Source organism: Oncorhynchus gorbuscha, linkage group LG16 (assembly GCF_021184085.1).
Source record: "Oncorhynchus gorbuscha isolate QuinsamMale2020 ecotype Even-year linkage group LG16, OgorEven_v1.0, whole genome shotgun sequence".
NCBI lineage: Eukaryota > Metazoa > Chordata > Actinopteri > Salmoniformes > Salmonidae > Oncorhynchus > Oncorhynchus gorbuscha.
The window spans coordinates 90,400,463-90,425,149 of record NC_060188.1 but is presented as its reverse complement, the minus strand read 5'-3'; the positions used below and the strand labels follow the sequence as shown (position 1 = coordinate 90,425,149).

Genomic DNA, 24,687 nt, shown 5'->3' with positions numbered 1-24,687 from the left:
AAAGTCATGAGTAACCTACACGCTGCATCTCGGTCTGACTCTCTTCATACAACAGACGAATGAAGTTACAGTTTTGGTTTGTTTGTTTGTCAATTAGGGTGTGCAGGGTGAATGAATACGCGGTCTGTCGTAAGATAATTTGGTTAAAAGCCCATTTGAGATTTGCTCCGTACATTGTTTTCCCTGAGGAAATGTACGAGTCTGCTGTTAATGATAATGCAGAGGATTATCCCAAGGTTGACGCATATCCCACGGTTGTTATTGGGGTCAAATTTGTCTCTATCTTCGTGGATTAGGGTGATCAGTCCTTGGTTCCAAATATTGGGGAAGATGCCAGAGATAAGGATGATGTTAAAGAGTTTAAGTATAGCCAATTGGAATTTGTGGTCTGTATATTTTATCACTTCATTGAGGATACCATCAAAACCACAGGCCTTTTTTTGGGGTTGGAGGGTTTTTATTTTGTCCTGTAGTTCATTCAATGTAATTGGAGAATCCAGTGGGTTCTGGTAGTCTTTAATAGTTGATTCTAAGATTTGTATTAGATCATCTATATGTTTTTGCTGTTTGTTCTTTGATATAGAGCCAAAACGATTGGAGAGGTGGTTTAATCAGGTCAACACCCGCGAGGAGGATGGTATTCCAGGGAGCGTTCTCATAGCAAACAGAGAACAGCTGGCAGGCATATTCACAGTCATTTCCAACCTCTCCTTGTCCCAATCTGTAATCCCCACATGTGTTAAGATGACCACCATCATCATTCTTGTTCCCAAGAACTCTAAGGCTTCATGCCACAATGACTACCGTCCTGTAGCACTCACATCTGTAATCATGAAGGTCTTTGAGAGGCTGGTTATGGCAACACATTCACTCTACCATCCCAGACACCCTAGACCCACTCCAATTTGCATACCGCCCCAACTGACCCATAGATGACGCATTCTCAATTGCTCTCGACACTGCCCTCACCAACCCAGATAAGAGGAATACCTACGTGAAAATGTTGTTCATTGACTACAGCTCTGCGTTCAACACCATTGTCCACTTCAAGCTTGTCACTTCAAGCTTTAGGACTCTGGGTCTAAACACCTCCCTCTGCAACTGGATCCTGGACGTCCTGCTGACGACACGATGGTGGAAGGCCTGTTCGCCGGTGAAGATGAGTCAGCCAATAGTCAGCCAATAAGAAGGTCAGTGACCTCCTCCAACCACACAAGCCATAGACTATTCTCTCTGCTTCCGCACGACAAGCGGTACTGATGCAGTAGCATCATTTCTCTGATTCTCTGTAATAATGTTATTGGAATAATAATAATGCATTTTATTTTGTAAAGTGGTTTCTTGCGTCAAACAACACAATTAAACAATGTGGTCACCTGCTTGTCTGAAGGACAAGTGGATTAACAGGTTCATGTCAAGCCCTTTTTTCAAAAGCCTCATTGAATGAACAGTAGGCATACATTGAACACCACACACTGTAGGCCGAATGATAGAACAGCTATTTCCATGTTAAAATGTTATGGGATGCATTTTCTCCATTGTTTTTGATGGTATTAAAACTTGAAACTATCAAGCTGATTTTAATGAAACCACAAAAATGTGTGGGTTGGCTCAAAGTGCAAGACACTGACTAGAAAACATCATTGTTTTGATGACCTGGAGACTCTGTTAAAGATGCTGCTGTCAGCTCCTTATTGCTCTGCCACGTTGTCATCAGCAGAGAGCCTAGTGCGTTTTTGTTCCCTTTGGGCCCAGATGACATCCAGATGTTGTTCAACCATGTGTGGAAGTGCAGCAGCCGGGCTGTGTCTGTGGTGACAAAGATCCCCTGTCACAGCCACACTACCAACACACTACTTCCCCATTAATAAACAGCCACATTACTCCTAGCCTGGTTCCCAAATCCGTTTGTGCTGTCTGGCATGGCAATGACCAGTAACATGACGTTGACCTGGGGCTAGGTTTATGACAGTCATAAATACCTCTCCCGACCTCTTTCCTCTCTCTACCCTACTGATGTTACATTTGAAATCCCCTTGGTTAACATAGAGATTCTGGGAACATCAGAAGGTGGGGGGAAATTAACTATATTCTGGTAATCCGACCAATTGAACATATGCAGTGGTACTTAATGAATATGATGTCAGTTCGGTTGTCATCTGAGACATTTTCATCAATAATAAGATGACATAAACTCTACAGTGTAAAGTCTACACATCAGAGTTATCGGATTCACATGGTATTGTTGTTCAATTTAAATGTTTGAATATGAAATTATTCGTGATGCGATGAAATGTGATTTTAGCTTCTAAAATGTGAGAATTGGGTTTTCAAGAGTGAATTAGGCCCGACTCAATGGCCCGCCCACTTGAAGAGACATAGGTTGTAAACTATGAAACACACCCCTTTTCTCCTTCCACTATATAAGCCCTTGACGAAAATGTAACCTCCTGTTCCGAGGATGTGAGGACGATGGTCCGATATCAGAATGGTTCAGATAATAACTACAGAACGAAGACAACATCAGCGTGAGCTTTGGTTGCGAATGGTATGAACTTTGAACTCTTATTCACTACAGAAGTGATACCTCCTAGCCGTTGAGTTAGCAACAGCAGCTGCAAACGAGGGTTAGGAAGGAAGTAAGCATAAAATCACATGCACAACGGAACATCCAATTAGGATTATTGCTAGTATCACTTGGGATCACTTATGCTAGGATCAATTAAGATACCAGCCTTAGTAAAGTTGAACATTTATTTTGAGTCCTTTAACTCTACAGCTACAGCACTCACCAGTTTTCTTCTCAGAAGTCCATAGGCCATACCTGTAGACTGCCCAAAACTAGTGTCTTACAGCTGTAGACTTAACATATAGTTATCATTTTAGGATGGTAGCCTAAGCAACACCCCGCAAATTAAGAAAGCCCGAGATATGACATTAGACAATGCCATGATAGGGTCATTTTGCCAAGACCATGGACGTAGATAGAATACAGTCCAATTAGATGATTTAAGGTGGCATAACTATATTTACTTTTGTTTATGCTTTCCTTCATTTTGTTTCATTTTCTTCGGCGCGTAGAAAGTGATAGAGCCATAAACAACTTCCCCATACAACCATCAGTTAGTGCCACAACGCCACTCATTTGGGAGGAAATGTAATGATATATTTCATGAGTGTGTGTGCGTAACATCTGCCTAAGTTACTGCCCAGATCTTCTGTCCAGAACGGTGATCCCAATCTGGACATCCTCTGCCGAGCCATGGAGAGGACTTCTTCAGTTGCAGACACCCTACCCGGGTCGACCACCAGATGGGGACCACCACAGTTAATATTAATTACGGAAAAATTATTTTATAGAATAGCATGTCATATCACTTAATCCGGCATAGCCAAAGACACGACACCAGGCAATCACTAACCCCCTATTAGTACACGGAACAGAACCAGCGTGATGCCCGGTCCGCCAAATATCCTGTCTGTCTGTCTGTCTGTCTGTCTGTCTGTCTGTCTGTCTGTCTGTCTGTCTGTCTGTCTGTCTGTCTGTCTGTCTGTCTGTCTGTCTGTCTGTCTGTCTGTCTGTCTGTCTGTCTGTCTGTCTGTCTGTCTGTCTGTCTGTCTGTCTGTCTGTCTGTCTGTCCCCATTACGGTTTCAGATGAGACTACTTCTCTCTTTATCATCATTATGTGTGTTTACACAGCTTTATTACCACAGTGGTGCACTTCACTTGTTTATAGGACCGATATTTATTCAACCTGGAATCCTTAATCAAAACCATGAGAAATATATTTTTATTTAACCTTTATTTAACTAGGCAAGTCACCTTGCATGTTTTGGTATAAAGCTGACTGATGGGCCTGGAGAAACGTAACTACTCCCAAATTACTAGACAGAGCTATGTATGCAGGGACTGACCATCCATGATAATAAAAGGATAGTTTTAACCATGTTATGAGGCTATATAGTGTTTGTTTACATTTACATTGTTTACAAACATTGGAGAAAAACAAGTTTATATTCTGGGTTCAGAGGGAGTGTGACAGTTGAACTGAGCTCACAAGGTATTTATTTATACGTTAAATTCTTCAACAATCAATGGGAACATATAATTCATTTACAAGTCCAAAAATGTATGTAGCAACTAAGGGTTCTGGCTTTAACTACTTTAAGCCAAGCAGGTCATCAAAGGGCATTAGGTGAGTGGAATACTTTTTCTATAAGTGCCCTATAAATTGAGGGCACTAAGATAAACTTGGAGTGAAACCACTCTGTTATCTCAGAGCACACACACACACACACACGCACGCACACACACACGCACGCACGCACGCACGCACGCACGCACGCACACACACACACACACACACACACACACACACACACACACACACACACACACACACACACACACACACACACACACACACACACACACACACACCAGCCCTCAGGGGTGACACACACTTCCTTCTGTTGACGGAACACCCTGGTGTGTGTGCTGCCAGTCTCGTGACATAGTCCTGTCACCGTGCCAGACCTCCAGAGAGTGTGTGTGTGTGCGACCGTGCTGCCAGTCTCGTGCCAGGCCTCCAGCACAGTGATTTATCAGTCCTATCTGTTGCGTGGCAGTTGTTCTATCTATCTGGCTACGGCTAGCCTTTATAGTGTTGTATTCGAACTGTACATCTCCATAGATACTGTAGATAGACAGTTCTCTAGCTAAACCTCCAGGGATTTATCTTTGAAGTGTGACTAGAGGCACAATTTGAGAAGTCTTTAATTATTAACCATGTTCCTTGTTCAGTGGTGACCTTCAAATTAACCAATAATCATATAGAAATCCCCATTGTTTCTGATGTCGGAAGAAAATTAAAATGATTAGCAGTGTGGGAGTAGTTTGAAATGTAATATTATGTAAATAAAAATTAACTTTAACTGGCTCTACTGGAGAGACAAACAAGTTGTGTGTGTTGCCCTGGTGTGGGCTAATGTGACATGCATGCTCCTTTCTGTCAGGCCTGTGTCCCCTGTGCTCTGTTCTAATGGAGGTTCACACACACACACACACGCACACACACGCACGCACACACACGCACACACTCTCACACACGCACACACACGCGCACGCACACACACACACACACACACACACACACACACACACACTCACACATACACACACACACACGTCCAGCCTGTTAAAAGCCTCTATTGATCATGAATAAAATATCCACTGCAGTCTGCAGCGCAGCATTGGGTCCACTATGTATTATTTACAATGTTTTTCATCATAAACAGAGAGAAAGAGCTGGAAATCAACACCAAATAAATTGAAATAATACTACACTTTATAGGGGCTCATATCGAATATTATGAATTGGAAATAATTCATGAAATGTATGAACTTAATCCAAATATATTCTTCCCTACTGTCAACCATTATCCTAATTCAAAGGTACTATTTACACAGCAGACGGCAACGCAGCAGCCAAGGAATTTGTGTTTTGGGAATCTATTTCTATGCTATTGTCTGTGAGCGCAGAGAAGAGCCTGACGTTTAGAGAGACAGACAGTGATCTGACCACTGAGCCGTTCTCTTCTGGCATCAACCATATGTTTTGCGGAACAGAATGTGAGTGACACGTTCTTTAGAGCTCTCTCTTGTTGAAAAGAAACAAACTCAATGGTAATCTAGTAGAGAAATGACTTCGATTACTGTAAGATCCAATTCAGTTCAGTCTCATTTCCGTTATCAGATAGATGCACTGTAGGGTAAGTCTGCCTTCTAAAAGCAAGCTTGTCTTGTCAGTGTGATACCACACTATTCTGTGTCTTGGACAGGGTTCTGTGTCCTTGTGAATCAAAATCCAGTGCTCATCTCCCCTATAATCAACCCTGTGAGACCAAACTGGTGATTCTCTCCGTCTATCCATCTGTCCGTCTATCCATCTGTCCGTCTATCCATCTGTCCGTTTCCCTGTCTGTCCATCTGTTGGCTCAAAGTGGGACATTACCATTCTCTTTGTGTCTGACACTGTCCATCACTGTTGAAGAGATGTACTGGCCTGACACTGTCCATCACTGTTGAAGAGATGTACTGGCCTGACACTGTCGCTTGCCCGACTAGCATCACCACCCTGGATGGTTCCGACCTTGAATATGTGGACACCTATAAGTACCTAGGTGTCTGGCTAGACTGCAAACTCTCCTTCCAGACCCATATCAAACATCTCCAATCGAAAATCAAATTAAGAGTCTGCTTTCTATTCCGCAACAAAGCCTCCTTCCCTCACACTGCCAAGCTTACCCTAGTAAAACTGACTATCCTACCGATCCTCGACTTCGGCGATGTCATCTACAAAATTGCTTCCAACACTCTTCTCAGCAAACCGGATGCAGTTTATCACAGTGCCATCCGTTTTGTCACTAAAGCACCTTATACTACCCACCACTGCGACTTGTATGCTCTAGTCGGCTGGCCCTCGATACATATTCGTCGCCAGACCCACTGGCTCCAGGTCATCTACAAGGCCATGCTAGGCAAAGCTCCGCCTTATCTCAGCTCACTGGTCACGATGGCAACACCCATCCGTAGCACGCGCTCCAGCAGGTGTATCTCATTGATCATCCCTAAAGCCAACACCTCATTCGGCCGCCTTTCGTTCCAGTACTCTGCTGCCTGTGACTGGAACGAATTGCAAAAATCGCTGAAGTTGGAGACTTTTATCTCCCTCACCAACTTCAAACATCAGCTATCTGAGCAGCTAACCGATCGCTGCAGCTGTACATAATCTATTGGTAAATAGCCCACCCATTTACACCTACCTCATCCCCACAGTTTTTATTTATTTACTTTTCTGCTCTTTTGTACACCAATATCTCTACCTGTACATGATCATCTGATCATTTATCACTCCAGTGTTAATATGCAATATTGTAATTATTTGCCTACCCCCTCATGCCTTTTGCACACATTGTATATAGACTCCCCTTTTTTCTCTCTACTGTGTTATTGACTTGTTAATTGTTTACTCCATGTGTAACTCTATGTTGTCTGTTCACACTGCTATGCTTTATCTTGGCCAGGTCTCAGTTGCAAATGAGAACCTGTTCTCAACTAGCCTACCTGGTTAAATAAAGGTGAAATAATGTTTGTTTTTTTAAACACTGTCCATCACTGTTGAAGAGATGTACTGGCCTGTCACTGTCCATCACTGTTGAAGAGATGTACTGGCCTGACACTGTCCATCACTGTTGAAGAGATGTACTGGCCTGTCACTGTCCATCACTGTTGAAGAGATGTACTGGCCTGACACTGTCCATCACTGTTGAAGAGATGTACTGGCCTGACACTGTCCATCACTGTTGAAGAGATGTACTGGCCTGACACTGTCCATCACTGTTGAAGAGATGTACTGGCCTGTCACTGTCCATCACTGTTGAAGAGATGTACTGGCCTGACACTGTCCATCACTGTTGAAGAGATGTACTGGCCTGACACTGTCCATCACTGTTGAAGAGATGTACTGGCCTGACACTGTCCATCACTGTTGAAGAGATGTTCTGTCCTGTCCCGATACCACATCATTTAGAACCAACGTACCACCTGAAACAGTCATATGCCCAGGTCTAACACCAGACTGGTGCACATTAAGAGTAGAATGACACGTTTAAAAGTTCTTAGCTGAGAGATGATCAGGGATACTAAAACTTTGGAAACGAAAGATAACTTGGAAATTGGGCGGTAGTTATCTAAGTCAGAATATGTCCCTGAATAAACATTAGGAATGGTAACACGAAGGAGACTTCCAGACAGACTTTCCTGTAACTGTCTTGTCGACTGTGTTACTCTGCCGTTGCACCGAACAGAGTGCTGAGTGAGAAAATGGCCACCTTATGATCTTATGTCCTTATGACCTTATGAACCTACAGCAGACTGATTTTTTTTGTGCTACAGCAGACTGATTTTACAATGAGATGACACCTTGTCATGAAATACACATATTTGACTTCACACCGGGACCTGAGAGCCACTGTTTCTGTCTATGACCTCTGTCTCATTCCTTGAATTTGAGCACCCTCTCACACAACCCTCTCCGGCAGCTGAGAAGAGTGGGAAGATAATATTAGCACAGAGTAGCTAGCCAGCTACAGGATACTATTGGTTTCATTGCTTACACACAGTGTTTGCTCTCCCTATTGGAATGTGATGGACCTCAAAGCACACAAAAAGCCAGGCAGCTCAATGTTTGACATTTCTCTGTTGGGACTGACGGACTTTACTCTGTCATTTGCATGGAAGAGGAGAGAAGGTGGGCTGGTCTTATTAAACCAGATAGCCAACCAGTCAGCCAGCCAGTCAGCCAGCCAACCAGTCAGCCAGCCAGTCAGCCAGCTGGTCTTATTAAACCAGATTGCCAACCAGTCAGCCAGCCAACCAGTCAGCCAGCCAGTCAGCCAGCTGGTCTTATTAAACCAGATAGCCAACCAGTCAGTCAGCCAACCAGTCAGCCAGCCAACCAGTCAGCCAGCCAGTCAGCCAGCTGGTCTTATTAATCCAGTCAGCCAACCAGTCAGCCAGCCAGTCAGCCAGCTGGTCTTATTAAACCAGATAGCCAGCCAGTCAGCCAGCCAACCAGTCAGCCAGCCAGTCAGCCAGCTGGTCTTATTAAACCAGTCAGCCAGCCAGTCAGCCAGCCGGTCAGCCAGCTGGTCTTATTAATCCAGATACCCGTTTGGGAAGCTAGTCAGAAGCAGCAGTGGAAAAATACAATAATTACACAAAACAAATGCTTTTTTTTCAGGTGGCGAGAAAAAACTATTTTTCTACTCCAGCAGTGATAGCATTTGAAACAAGACCCAGTTTTCCAAAAGCATGCTATTTAAAACAAAAGATGTATCGAGTCTCATTGACACTTTCTAAGATCAAAACAAAGTGAAAATGATCTCCTTAATCTACAGTCTGAAACTGCACTGAAAACCTGTACTGATTCCCTGGTCAGTCTCTGGGCCTGAGCAGCAGTCAGCAAGCCAGCCAGCCAGCCAGCCAGCCAGCCAACCAGTCAGTCAGTCAGTCAGCCAGCCAGCCAGCCAGCCAGCCAGCCAGCCAGCCAGCCAGCCAGCCAGCCAGCCAGCCAGTCAACCAGTCAGCCAGCCAGTCAGCCAGCCAACCAGCCAACTAGTCAGCCAGCCAGCCAGCCAGCCAGCCAGCCAGCCAACCAGTCAGCCAGCCAGCCAGTCAGCCAGCCAACCAGCCAGCCAGCCAGCCAGCCAGCCAGCCAGCCTCACAGCTGCTACACCCATCAGGCAGACTGTACTCCAGTCAAAGAGATGGAAAGATGGCGTAGCTCCCATATTTGAAGAACAGGAGGGGTGATATGCAAATCCTAAACGTGAGAATACTAGTATTGGACAAAACAATACAGATAAGGAAATAGGAGACTTAGCACAAAATATAGTTGTTCTTTAGTGCTTTATTACAACACCCAACAACACAACTTCTCAAGTCATGAAAAGTCTTCATCAGTCTATCTTTGTCATGAATCGCTTTTGGTAGAAGCCTTTAAAATGGACTATTCCTTTCCATGAACAAGCTCTCTTGGAAAGTTCTCCCACCATCCATCTCTAAGGCTCCAGGCCAGCGCTAGACTCAGAGTGCTAATGCACGTCCACCAGACTCTCTCGGGTGATGCAGGGCCCAAATGACCATGACAAATACTAGGCACTAAAACGGCTGGTTGGAGACGCTAGAGAGCATCACTGGCTAATGCCTGAGTAGGTCTGATGATAATCACATTGACAGCAGAAGCATGCAAGAGCAATGCTAATGCACCTGAACAAAGACTGAGGTGCATTCCAAATGGCATCCTATTCCCTATATAGTGCACTACTTTTGACCAGGACCCATAGGGGCTCTGATCAAAGTAGTGCATTCTACAGTATAGGGAATAGGGTACAATTTGGGATGCACAGAAATTACCCTTCTATTGACAACATCCTCTTCTGGAACACGAGAATGGATCTGCATTCTAATCAGGTACTGTGTTTATGTCCATGGAACTATAACTTTAGAATTTTAACTACAATTTGGTTCCAAATCCAAATGGAAATTCCAAAGGTTAACTTTGCAACAAGACCTTGATCCTATTCAATCATCCTCTTGCTCCAAAGCTAATGAATACCAAAGTAACGGTACCCACACATTACATATCGCAAATTGCATGCCTACAAGATGGCCTTTTTATGTTAATTCACTTCTTTAACTAAAAATAACAAAGTTAACAACTGTTTTACAAGTTTGCACAGAGCCTTCAATTATGTGAGACAAAATTAGATAGATTTTAGCTCTAACTGAAATAACTTTCCATTCCTTTCCCTTCTTACAGAAGTCTCCATCGAAGCCTCATGGATCAATAATGCCTCAGACAGTTCATGATAGATCAGCTACGAACCTGAGTGTCATATTCACTATCTTCATTTCTCAAATCAATTAAATTATGGATCTATTCAGTGAGTGATAACTAATTACCATAACTAAAGCTCAGTGAATTACATATATTCCATTATGTTGAAAGTGCACTGATTACAACTATATGGTACCACTGAGGATCATAACTGATTACAGATTTATGGTACCACTGAGGATCATAACTGACTACAACTATATGGTACCACTGAGGATCATAACTGACTACAACTATATGGTACCACTGAGGATCATAACTGACTACAACTATATGGTACCACTGAGGATCATAACTGATTACAGATTTATGGTACCACTGAGGATCATAACTGACTACAACTATATGGTACCACTGAGGATCATAACTGACTACAACTATATGGTACCACTGAGGATCATAACTGACTACAACTATATGGTACCACTGAGGATCATAACTGACTACAACTATACGGTACCACTGAGGATCATAACTGACTACAACTATATGGTACCACTGAGGATCATAACTGACTACAACTATATGGTACCACTGAGGATCATAACTGAATACAACTATACGGTACCACTGAGGATCATAACTGAATACAACTATACGGTACCACTGAGGATCATAACTGACTACAACTATATGGTACCACTGAGGATCATAACTGACTACAACTATACGGTACCACTGAGGATCATAACTGACTACAACTATATGGTACCACTGAGGATCATAACTGACTACAACTATACGGTACCACTGAGGATCATTACTGACTACAACTATACGGTACCACTGAGGATCATAACTGACTACAACTATATGGTACCACTGAGGATCATAACTGACTACAACTATATGGTACCACTGAGGATCATAACTGACTACAACTATATGGTACCACTGAGGATCATAACTGACTACAACTATATGGTACCACTGAGAATCATAACTGACTACAACTATATGGTACCACTGAGGATCATAACTGACTACAACTATACGGTACCACTGAGGATCATAACTGACTACAACTATATGGTACCACTGAGGATCATAACTGACTACAACTATATGGTACCACTGAGAATCATAACTGACTACAACTATATGGTACCACTGAGGATCATAACTGACTACAGATATACGGTACCACTGAGGATCATAACTGACTACAGATATACGGTACCACTGAGGATCATAACTGACTACAGATATATGGTACCACTGAGGATCATAACTGACTACAACTATATGGTACCACTGAGGATCATTACTGACTACAGATATACGGTACCACTGAGGATCATAACTGACATAACCTTTGAACAGGGTCCCAAACGGCACCCTATTCCCTTCATAGTGCACTACTTTTGACCATCTGGTAAACCACTACCATTGAGGTAGTGCTCAGAATCCACTCGACAGGAGATGGACGAGAGAAAACATTTCAATGAAAAAACACATGTTGATATGAGAACCTTGGCATCATAAACGGCACCCTATTCCCCTTTATAGTGCAACACTTGTTTTACCGGGGCCTATAGGTTTTCTATTCAAATGCAGTGCACTGCGTCGGGGAATAGGGTGCCTTTTAGGACGCAGAGGTGTAAACATCTGATAGTGCTCATATTGCAGCCAGCTTAGTTGAGACTGAAGTGAACTGTGCTGTAATATATAGATCTACAGTATATATAGATGGCATCGCAGGAATCCCGTAGAGTAAGCAGATGCGTGCAATGCTACACAGTATAATCCGTGCCAGACTGCCTGTAAATATCCTCTGTGCCATCTGTCCACACACACACACACACACACACACACACACACACACACACACACACACACACACACACACACACACACACACACACACACACACACACACACACACACACACACACACACACACACACACACACACACACACACACGTACGTGCTCACACACACACACACACATACGCACACAGACACACACATTCACACACACTTCCCCCTTCACAGTAGGCCCAGTGCCAAAGACAAATATAACCAGCCGTTACCACAGGCTGTGTTCGACGACAGACAGACAGACAGACAGACAGACAGACAGACAGACAGACAGACAGACAGACAGACAGACAGACAGACAGACAGACAGACAGACAGACAGACAGACAGACAGACAGACAGACAGACAGACAGACAGACAGACAGACAGACAGACAGACAGACAGACAGACAGACAGACAGACAGACAGACAGACAGACAGACAGACAGAGCCCCTGCTGAAGGATAGGCATCTATCTATATGTGTTCTGGAGAGCCCCTGCTGAAACCACAGAGGGGGGTGAGGAGGAGCAGGTCTTCCTGTCTTCCTGAAATGTGTGCTTGGCTATGCTAGTGCACTTCTTTTGACCAGAGTCCATTGGACTTTAGTCAAAACTACTGCACTGTATAGGGAATAGGGTGCCATTTGGGACATAAACCCTTGTTAGGGGTCAGGGAGAGGGCACTACTGAGGATCACACACTATTGAGGATCACACACGCACACACAGGCCAGCTACGGTCCAACCCAGCGAGATGAACGTGGCCTCTGTAGCTGTCTTTGGAAGCTACTCTCTGTGACGTCACTACCCAGAGGCTCTGGGTAGGGTTGGCAGCTTGAGGCCTCACGTATCAGTACCAAGTTTCAGTCATGTTTAAAAAGCTTTGAGACTGTTTAACCTGTCCCTTGCAAATGAATCAAATCAACCAATTGTGTTATTGTTTCATATAAAGCTTTTCCTGTTTTACTGCCCTATGAGGAAGTTAATTAGCAGATTCCAATGTATTCGTTACTAGGGCTGGGACGATACCAGTATCACCATACTCGTTAATATCGTGGAAAGGAAACAAAACATAAAGCAGATATAACTTCTTTAGGAAAACAGCGCCAATGTTGGAAACAAACATCATTATGTTGTCATCCAGAGTCACATTTCTTTCTTTTCCAAGCTGTAGCACATCATATTTGACCTACAGCTGGTTTTTAAAAGGACCAAAGAGAACTTGTTTGTAGGTGACCAAATACCATGTCTTAATATATAGACTGTATCCCCCCGCCCCATGTCTCAATATATAGACTGTACCCCCCCGCCCCATGTTTTAATATATAGACTGTACGCCCCCCACCCCATGTCTTAATATATAGACTGTACCCCCCTGCCCCCTCCACACCATGTCTTAATATATAGACTGTACCCCCCTCGCCCCCTCCACACCATGTCTTAATATATAGACTGTACCCCCCCTCGCCCCCTCTACACCATGTCTTAATATATAGACTGTACCCCCCACCCCATGTCTTAATATATAGACTGTACCCCCCCCCTGCCCCCTCCACACCATGTCTTAATATATAGACTGTACCCCCCTCCACACCGTGTCTTAATATATAGACTGTACCCCCCCCTCGCCCCTCCACACCATGTCTTAATATATAGACTGTACCCCCCACCACACCGTGTCTTAATATATAGACTGTACCCCCCCCCCCGCCCCCTCCACACCATGTCTTAATATATAGACTGTACCCCCCACCCCATGTCTTAATATATAGACTGTACCCCCCCCCTGCCCCCTCCACACCATGTCTTAATATATAGACTGTACCCCCCTCCACACCGTGTCTTAATATATAGACTGTACCCCCCCCTCGCCCCCTCCACACCATGTCTTAATATATAGACTGTACCCCCCCCCCACCCCATGTCTTAATATATAGACTGTACCCCCCCTGCCCCTCCACACCATGTCTTAATATATAGACTGTACCCCCCTCCACACCGTGTCTTAATATATAGACTGTACCCCCCTCGCCCCCTCCACACCATGTCTTAATATATAGACTGTACCCCCCTCGCCCCCTCTACACCATGTCTTAATATATAGACTGCACCCCCCACCCCCTCCACACCATGTCTTAATATATAGACTGCACCCCCTCGCCCCCTCCACACCATGTCTTAATATATAGACTGTACCCCCTCGCCCCTCCACACCATGTCTTAATATATAGACTGCACCCCCTCGCCCCCTCCACACCATGTCTTAATATATAGACTGTACCCCCCCCCGCCCCCCCTCTACACCATGTCTTAATATATAGACTGTACCCCCTCGCCCCCTCCACACCATGTCTTAATATATAGACTGTACCCCCTCGCCCCTCCACCCCATGTCTTAATATATAGACTGTACCCCCCTCGCCCCCTCCACACCATGTCTTAATATATAGACTGTACCCCCCCTCGCCCCCTCCACACCATGTCTTAATATATAGACTGTACCCCCCACCCCCTCCACACCATGTCTTAATATATAGACTGTACCCCCCACCCCCTCCACACCATGTCTTAATATATAGACTGTACCCCCCCTCCACACCATGTCTTAATATATAGACTGTACCCCCCACCCCCTCCACACCATGTCTTAATATATAGACTGTACCCCCTCCACACCGTGTCTTAATATATAGACTGTATCCCCCCCTCGCCCCCTCCACACCATGTCTTAATATATAGACTGTACCCCCCACCCCCTCCACACCATGTCTTAATATATAGACTGTACCCCCCACCCCCTCCACACCATGTCTTAATATATAGACTGTACCCCCCACCCCCTCCACACCATGTCTTAATATATAGACTGTACCCCCCCACCCCCCACACCATGTCTTAATATATAGACTGTACCCCCCCACCCCTCCACACCATGTCTTAATATATAGACTGTACCCCCCACCCCCTCCACACCATGTCTTAATATATAGACTGTATCCCCCCTCTGTCCTCTGACATACTGTGCCATGAAACATTTTCATATTATAGGATGACTGGACTCACTGACTGACTTATGACAGAGTGACCACTGGCATCAGTCTGGGGCCAGTCTGGCTATGGACCCACAAACAGAATGAGTGGACACAACAACAACAACAACAACAACAACAACAACATCCTGATATCCACACTCATACCAATCCACCCCTTCCCCAGTGTCAACATTCAGCACAATGTGCAGTAACTATAGTGTACAACGCCAGAAGGAACTCAATGAAGACTAGTTAAGCACAGGCATTTTTCTCACGATTGTATTTCCTGTCAGGGCTTTACTGAACCTCGTTCCCCTTGGCTCAATAATGTGTTGACCCTCTCCTATTCACAGTGGATGAGGAGAGGCTGTTCTCCCTGCTCTCCTTCTTTAACCCTTCTTTCTCCCTTGCACCCATTTCCCCAACTTTCCTCCACTCCACCTTCTCCTTTCAGTTCATCCTCTTCTCACTCTTCTTTCCCTCCTCCCCTCATGCCTCACCCTCTTCCTCCTGTTACCCTGATAAACAGATATGGCAAAGCCAAACTTTAATCTACTCCTCTCCTCTCCTTTCCTTTCCTTTCCTTTCCTCTCCTCTCCTCTCCTCTCCTCTCCTCTCCTCTCCTCTCCTCTCCTCTCCTCTCCTCTCCTCTCCTCTCCTCTCCTCTCCTCTCCTCTCCTCTCCTCTCCTCTCCTCTCCTCTCCTCCTCTCCTCTCCTCTCCTTTCCTTTCCTCTCCTCTCCTCTCCTTTCCTCTCCCTCTCCTCTCCTCTCCTCTCCTCTCCTTTCCTTTCCTCTCCTCTCCTCTCCTCTCCTTTCCTTTCCTTTCCTCTCCTCTCCTCTCCTTTCCTTTCCTTTCCTCTCCTCTCCTCTCCTCTCCTCTCCTCTCCTCTCCTCTCCTCTCCTCTCCTCTCCTCTCCTCTCCTTTCCTTTCCTTTCCTCTCCTCTCCTCTCCTCTCCTCTCCTCTCCTCTCCTCTCCTCTCCTTTCCTCTCCTCTCCTCTCCTTTCCTCTCCTCTCCTCTCCTCTCCTCTCCTCTCCTCTCCTGGGATCTGTGTAAGGGGTCATGTCGTGTTCGTCTCACAGACTACTGCCCTACTTAAGGACACATTCATCTGCAGATATGATGGAATTTCTCATTTTGGTTCGATCAGTCAGTGAAAATCCATGGGGCTGTGTAGTATGTGTGTGTGTGTGTGTATGTGTGTGTGTGTGTGTGTGTGTGTGTGTGTGTGTGTGTGTGTGTGTGTGTGTGTGTGTGTGTGTGTGTGTGTGTGTGTGTGTGTGTGTGTGTGTGTGTGTGTGTGTGTGTGTGTGTGTGTGTGTGTGTGTGTGTGTGTGTGTAGTATGTGTGTAGTGTGTGTGTGTGTGTGTGTGTGTGTGTGTGTGTGTGTGTGTGTGTGTGTGTGTGTGTGTGTGTGTGTGTGTGTGTGTGTGTGTGTGTGTGTGTGTGTGTGTGTGTGTGTGTGTGTGTGTGTGCAGTGCTATGCCCGCCATGCTGCAGGGATTGACTGGAATGTCAGGCTTCAGTCAGGCTTGTGGTTACTGCTGCTGCTCTGTGTGTGTCTGTCCATGCCTGTGTGTGTGTGTATATATACACACCACATGATCAAAAGGTTGTGGACACCTGCTCGTCGACCATCTCATTCCAAAATCATTGGCATTAATATGGAGTTGGTTCCCTCTATGCTGCTATAACAGCCTCCACTCTTCTGGGAAGGCTTTCGACTAGATGGTGGAACATTGCTGTGGGGACTTGCTTCCATTCAGCCACAAGAGCATTAGAGAGGTAGGGCACAGATGTTGGGCGATTAGGCCTGGCTCGCAGTCCAATGTATACCAAAGTTGTTCGATGAGGTTGAGGTCAGGGCTCTGTGCAGGCCAGTCAAGTTCTTCCACACCTATCACAACAAACCATTTCTGTATGGACTTCCCTTTGTGCATGGGGGAATTGCCATGCTGAAACAGGAGAGGGCCTTCCCCAAACTGTTGCCAAAAAGTTGGAACCACAAAATCGTCTAGAATGTAATTGCATGCTGTAGTGAAGATTTCCCTTCACTGGAACAAGGGGGCCCGAACCATTAAAAACAGCCTCCTACCATTACTCCTCCTCCACCAAACTTTACAGTTGGTACTATGCATTTGGGCAGGCAGCGTATTCCTGGCATCCGCCAATCCCAGATTCGCCCGTCGGACTGGCAGATGGTGAAGCGTGATTCATCACTCCAGTGAACGTGTTTCCAATGTTCCAATGAATCTAATGGCGGCGAGCTTTACACCACTCCAGCCAACGTTTTGCAATGCGTATGGTTATCTTAGGCTTGTGTACGGCTGCTCAAACCCGCTTCATGAAGCTCCCGACAAACAGTTATTGTGCTGATGTTGCTTCCAGAGGCAGTTTGGAACTCGGTAGTGAGTGTTGCAACTGAGCACAGATGATTTTTAGGTGCTACGTGCTACGCAGTCCCGTTCTATAAGCGGTTGTGGCCTACCACTTCGTGGCTGAGCCGTTGTTGCTCCTAGACGTTTCCACAATAACAGCGCTTACATTGGACCGGGGCAGCTCTAGCAGGGCAGAAATTTAATGAAACGGACTTGTTGGAAAGGTGGCATCCTATGACAGTGCCACTTTAAAAGTCACTGAGCTCTTTAGTAAGGCCATTCTACTGCCAATGTTTGTCTCTGGAGATTGCATGGCTGTGTGCTCGATTTCTTACAACTGTCAGCAATGGGTGTGGCTGAAATAGCTGAATCCACTAATTTGGAGGGGTGTCCTCTCCCACTCGGCCAGGTCGCAGTTGTAAATGAGAACTTGTTCTCAACTGGCCTACCTGGTTAAATAAAGATGAAATCAAATCAAAAACTCCTCCCCTGCCATGTATCTGCTTGATGACTCAGGCTGAGATGAGTCACTAACTGATGGGTAGCAGTGTATCGGGAATTTATTACGAGGTACAACAGACATTGTTTGTGTTCAAGTGATGATAGAATTATGGATGAAAACAAATCATGTTTCTTTCAATCCCCCTCTCGCTATCTCTCTCTCTCTCTCTCTCTCTCTCTCTCTCTCTCTCTCTCTCTCTCTCTCTCTCTCTCTCTCTCTCTCTCTCTCTCTCTCTCTCTCTCTCTCTCTCAATTCAATTGAAGGGCTTTATTGGCATGGGAAACATATGTTAACATTGTCAAAGCAAGTGAAGTAATTAATTAAGTTATTAATCATTTAACAAAGGTGAAATAAACAATAAAATGAACAGCAAACATTACATTCACAGAAGTTCCAAAAGAATAAAGACATTTCAAATGTCATATTATCTTCATATTCTCTCTCTCTCTCTCTCTCTCTCTCTCTCTCTCTCTCTCTCTCTCTCTCTCTCTCTCTCTCTCTCTCTCTCTCTCCCTCTCTCTCTCTCTCTCTCTCTCTCTCTCTCTCTCTCTCTCTCTCTCTCTCTCTCTCTCTCTCTCTCTCTCTCTCTCTCTCTCTCTCTCTCTCTCTCTCTCTCTTCTCTCTCTCTCTCTCTCTCTCTCTCTCTCTCTCTCTCTCTCTCTCTCTCTCTCTCTCTCTCTCTCTCTCTCTCTCTCTCTCTCTCTCTCTCTCTCTCTCTCTCTCTCTCTCTCTCTCTCTCTCTCTCTCTCTCTCTCTCTCTCTCTCTCTCTCTCTCTCTCTCTCTCTCTCTCTCTCTCTCTCTCTCTCTCTCTCTCTCTCTCTCTCTCTCTCTCTCTCTCTCTCTCTCTCTCTCTCTCTCCCTCTCTCTCTCTCTCTCTCTCTCTCTCTCTCTCTCTCTCTCTCTCTCTCTCTCTCTCTCTCTCTCTCTCTCTCTCTCTCTCTCTCTCTCTCTCTCTCTCTCTCTCTCTCTCTCTCTCTCTCTCTCTCTCTCTCTCTCTCTCTCCTCTCCCTCTCTCTCTCTCTCTCTCTCTCTCTCTCTCTCTCTCTCTCTCTCTCTCTCTCTCTCTCTCTCTCTCTCTCTCTCTCTCTCTCTCTCTCTCTCTCTCTCTCTCTCTCTCTCTCTCTCTCTCTCTCTCTCTCTCTCTCTCTCTCTCAATGATAATTAATTTCAAGAAAACAAAGGTGTTTTACAGATATCCAAGTTACTCATTGAAGGTGTAAATAAATGTCTCATCTCAAAGAAGAAGAAGAAGCTTAGAAACGGTCTCATCAGATGAATGACACAGAGAGGTTCTATTCTGAGAACATTTCTGCATGTGGTAAAGAATCTGTATATATATATAGCTAGTGCAGTGTATCAATAGCGGATATGACAGACAGAACCACCAACTGACTGACTCAAAGAGTCACATTAGAAAAACAAATCCTGGGCAATGGAAATACAACATGTCATGTGCATGAAATATAAAGTACCACATGCCGATTGGACAATGATACGGGGACGACGATGAAACGCACGAATCAGAGTATCTCCACAGTACCCTGACAATTGAGTGACAGACAGATAGTCCAGCCCTCCCCCTTCAGTCTTACTGAAAACATCTTCCTACATAGACAGACAAAACATATTATGAGTCTTATAACAAGGCGTTATAAAGGTTCATACGAAGCATGTATAATCTCTATAGGGATTCTGATGCCAGACAGTCAGTCCAGCTGTAGGGCGGCCCAGCCTCCGAAATAACTCCAGAAGTAACTCTCAACTTTATGCAAGAATTTCTCCGTATTGTCTTAGGAATGCTGCATTATCTCTTCAACTCCCATTCTGTCACACCTCTGGGTAGCAGAGGGTTCTGTTGTCATTACATCCTGTAGGTCTGATATCTGATTGGAGGTTAACTTTACAGTAGTACTATTGGTCAATTCAGATTTTGAATCCAAACAGTCATATGCTAAAAAAAAGGGTATTGGATTCATTCTCTTTCTATATGTTTTTTCCTGACCTGCTGTGGTGAGATACACTCTCTCTCTTTATCTCTCCCCTCCCCAGGATCTCACTCTCTCTCTTTATCTCTCCCCTCCCCAGGATCTCACTCTCTCTCTTTATCTCTCCCCTCCCCAGGATCTCACTCTCTCTCTTTATCTCTCCCCTCCCCAGGATCTCATCTCTCCCCCCCCAGGATCTCACTCTCTTTATCTCTCCCCTCCCCAGGATCTCACTCTCTCTCTTTATCTCTCCCCTCCCCAGGATCTCACTCTCTCTCTTTATCTCTCCCCTCCCCAGGATCTCACTCTCTCTCTTTATCTCTCCCCTCCCCAGGATCTCACTCTCTCTCTTTATCTCTCCCCTTCCCAGGATCTCACTCTCTCTCTTTATCTCTCCCCTCCCCAGGATCTCACTCTCTCTCTTTATCTCTCCCCTCCCCAGGATCTCACTCTCTCTCTTTATCTCTCCCCTCCCCAGGATCTCACTCTCTCTCTTTATCTCTCCCCTCCCCAGGATCTCACTCTCTCTCTTTATCTCTCTCCTCCCCAGGATCTCACTCTCTCTCTTTATCTCTCCCCTCCCCAGGATCTCACTCTCTCTCTTTATCTCTCCCCTCCCCAGGATCTCACTCTCTCTCTTTATCTCTCCTCTCTCCCCCCTCCCCAGATCTCACTCTCTCTCTTTATCTCTCTCCTCCCCAGGATCTCACTCTCTCTCTTTATCTCTCCCCTCCCCAGGATCTCACTCTCTCTCTTTATCTCTCCCCAGGATCTCTCCCCAGGATCTCACTCTCTCTCTTTATCTCTCCCCTCCCAGGATCTCTCTCTCTCTTTATCTCTCCCCTTCCCAGGATCTCACTCTCTCTTTATCTCTCCCCTCCCCAGGATCTCACTCTCTCTTTTATCTCTCCCCTTCCCAGGATCTCGCCTCTCTCTTTATCTCTCCCCTCCCCAGGATCTCACTCTCTCTCTTTATCTCTCCCCTCCCAGGATCTCGCTCTCTCTCTTTATCTCTCCCCTCCCAGGATCTCACTCTCTCTCTTTATCTCTCCCTCCCCAGGAACTCATGCTCTCTCTTTATCTCTCCCCTCCCCAGGATCTCACGCTCTCTCTTTATCTCTCCCCTCCCCAGGATCTCATGCTCTCTCTTTATCTCTCCCCTCCCCAGGATCTCACGCTCTCTCTTTATCTCTTTGGATCTCACTCTCTCTCTCCCCTCCCCAGAATCTCACTCTCTCTCTTTATCTCTCTCCTCCCCAGGATCTCACTCTCTCTCTTTATCTCTCTCCTCCCCAGGATCTCACTCTCTCTCTTTATCTCTCTCCTCCCCAGGATCTCACGCTCTCTCTTCATCTCTCCCCTCCCCAGGATCTCACTCTCTCTCTTTATCTCTCTCCTCCCCAGGATCTCACTCTCTCTCTTTATCTCTCTCCTCCCCAGAATCTCACTCTCTATTTTGATCTCCTCCCCAGGGACTCTTGGGGCAGACCTTTCAGGCGATGTCTTCTCTCTCTCCTCCCCAGAATCTCACTCTCTATTTTGATCTCCTCCCCAGGGACTCTTGGGGCAGACCTTTCAGGCTATGTCTTCTCTCTCTCCTCCCCAGGGACTCTTGGGGCAGACCTTTCAGGCTATGTCTTCTCTCTCTCCTCCCCAGGGACTCTTGGGGCAGACCTTTCAGGCTATGTCTTCTCTCTCTCCTCCCCAGGGACTCTTGGGGCAGACCTTTCAGGCTATGTCTTCTCTCTCTCCTCCCCAGGGACTCTTGGGGCAGACCTTTCAGGCGATGTCTTCTCTCTCTCCTCCCCAGGGACTCTTGGGGCAGACCTTTCAGGCGATGTCTTCTCTCTCTCCTCCCCAGGGACTCTTGGGGCAGACCTTTCAGGTGATGTCTTCTCTCTCTCCCTCTCTGATCAAGCCTAGAATAATTCCTTGTAATGCTAGTTAATTCCTTGTAATGCTAGTTAATTCCTTGTAATGCTAGTTAATTCCTTGTAATGCTAGTTAATTCCTTGTAATGCTAGTTAATTCCTTGTAATGCTAGTTAATTCCTTGTAATGCTAGTTAATTCCTTGTAATGCTAGTTAATTCCTTGTAATGCTAGTTAATTCCTTGTAACGTGAGCTTTCAGTCTTGTATGTGATTTCATTCATTGTACCGTGTAATATCTGAATTTGATAGACAATTCTCATAGCTCTTTAAGAGTGTTGGTTGCATATTCCTGTTCATCCTCAGATATACTTGTTAATAGACTTTGTCCATTCATTGCATAGTCTTATTACAGGTCGCAGGTGAGCTCTATATATATATATATATATATAAAACATACTTATATATCAAATATTACCACACTACACAGCTACTCCTCAGGCAGTCATATTGATGTATCTTCAAACATAGAGAAACAAACCCACTATAAGCCTGATATGCCTCATAACAGGTTATAATGCATTACATTATACCTGCAGGCAGTGCTGCAGAGAGGGCCAGACAGTCAGTCAGTCAGTCCCACAGCTCCTCAGAGAGGGCCAGACAGTCAGTCAGTCAGTCCCACAACTCATCAGAGAGTGACAGACAGACAGTCAGTCCCACAACTCATCAGAGAGTGACAGACAGTCAGTCAGTCCCACAACTCATCAGAGAGTGACAGTCAGACAGTCAGTCCCACAGCTCCTCAGAGAGTGACAGTCAGACAGTCAGTCCCACAACTCATCAGAGAGTGACAGTCAGACAGTCAGTCCCACAGCTCCTCAGATAGTGACAGTCAGACAGTCAGTCCCACAGCTCCTCAGAGAGTGACAGTCAGTCAGTCAGTCCCACAGCTCCTCAGAGAGTGACAGTCAGTCAGTCCCACAGCTCCTCAGAGAGGGCCAGACAGTCAGTCAGTCAGTCCCACAACTCATCAGAGAGTGACAGACAGACAGTCAGTCCCACAACTCATCAGAGAGTGACAGACAGTCAGTCAGTCCCACAACTCATCAGAGAGTGACAGTCAGACAGTCAGTCCCACAGCTCATCAGAGACAGTGACAGTCAGTCCCACAGTCAGTCCCACAAGTCCCACAATTCATCAGAGAGTGACAGTCAGTCAGTCAGTCCCACAGCTCCTCAGAGAGTGACAGACAGTCAGTCAGTCCCACAGCTCCTCAGAGAGTGACAGTCAGTCAGTCAGTCCCACAGCTCCTCAGAGAGTGACAGTCAGTCAGTCCCACAGCTCCTCAAACAGTGCTATTGATAAACTCTGCTTACAGTCAGTCTGCCGGTATGACAAAGACTGGATGGATGTGTGAACTCAGCTCGTATCAATGTGAAAAGGACATGGCCTCTAAAGACTGTCAAAACATAAGAAACATTGCCCACCGTACAGTAGACAGGTGTAGCTGGACACAGCCATCCACAACACTGAGCCTACAGCACACCAGGAGACACAATAGCAGAACACAAAACACTTACTTTACTCTAGAAATCAGCCTCTAAAGTAATATCCAGGTTGTGACGTGTGAAGTTTCCAATCGACAACAAAAAAAGATCCCAATCCACAGTTAGTCCAGTCACTCAGAAAGAGAGATGGGAGAAAGAAGGGGAGAATCTCGACCTCTTCAGCCAGAGCGCTCCTGTTGCTGTTGTCCCTTCCATAGAGATGGTCAGCTGCCTCAGAGGAGACTGGAGTAAGAGAGAGGAAACTCAGACTGGTTCTCTGTGATCGTGTATTTTACCAACGAGCTGCTGTTATAAACTTTTCCCTTGACTGCTCAGACCATCTGCCTGCCGGGTAGGTTTCCGCGGGGACAAGACAGCACGGACGAACGGCAGCCACAACAGAGATCAGCAGAGCAGCAGCCTAAAGCCACACGGGGGCTCCAGAGGCAGGGAGTGCAGTCCACGCAGCACATCAGAGTCACAACACAGTCTTTCCCAGCCTGAGTCAACACGCTGTCCACAACTCAACTTAGTCTCCGAGTGAGCTAAGCTGTCTGTGAGAAAAGCAGCACGCAGACCAGCAGAGTGACCCTGCCCTCCAGGCTACAGCTTGAAGAGCTGCAGAAGGAGAGAGAGAGAAGGAGGAGGAGAAGAGGGAGGAGGAACAGGAGGAGCGAGTGTTTGCGTGAGTGTGTTTGAGGAAGTCTGCAGATGAAGGGTGAGTGGTATGACTAAGCTGCGAACAGTGAGCCCCCCCCCTCTCGCTCTCTCTCTCTCTTTCTCACAGGCAGGCAGACTTTGTCTTGGGTTTGGTTTCAGATTCCACACAAGCAACGGGCAGCTGTTCCCCCCCCTGGTGCGCGAACACACACACACGCACACACACGCACACACACACACACACACACACACACACACACACACACACACACACACACACACACACACACACACACACACACACACACACACACACACACACACACACACACAGCGAGACTCCCACTTTTAAACACCTCTGACTTACAGGGTGAAACTACTACCAACAGTCTGTGTCTCTGTTACATTATATCACTTTACTTCCTGTTTCATACCGTACAC

At 45.8% G+C, this 24,687-nt stretch overlaps 1 protein-coding gene across 1 annotated transcript in view; it reads right to left on the bottom strand.

Annotated features, from left to right (window-relative positions):
• Nucleotides 1–24,267, bottom strand: part of arhgap24 (Rho GTPase activating protein 24) — a 253,952-nt gene extending 229,685 nt beyond the window's left edge. Inside the window, exon 1 of the mRNA XM_046305173.1 lies at nt 23,620–24,267. The gene's annotated coding sequence lies outside the window, so the exon portion shown is untranslated. The remainder of the gene's footprint in view (nt 1–23,619) is intronic.
• Between the last annotated feature and the right edge of the window lie 420 nt (nt 24,268–24,687).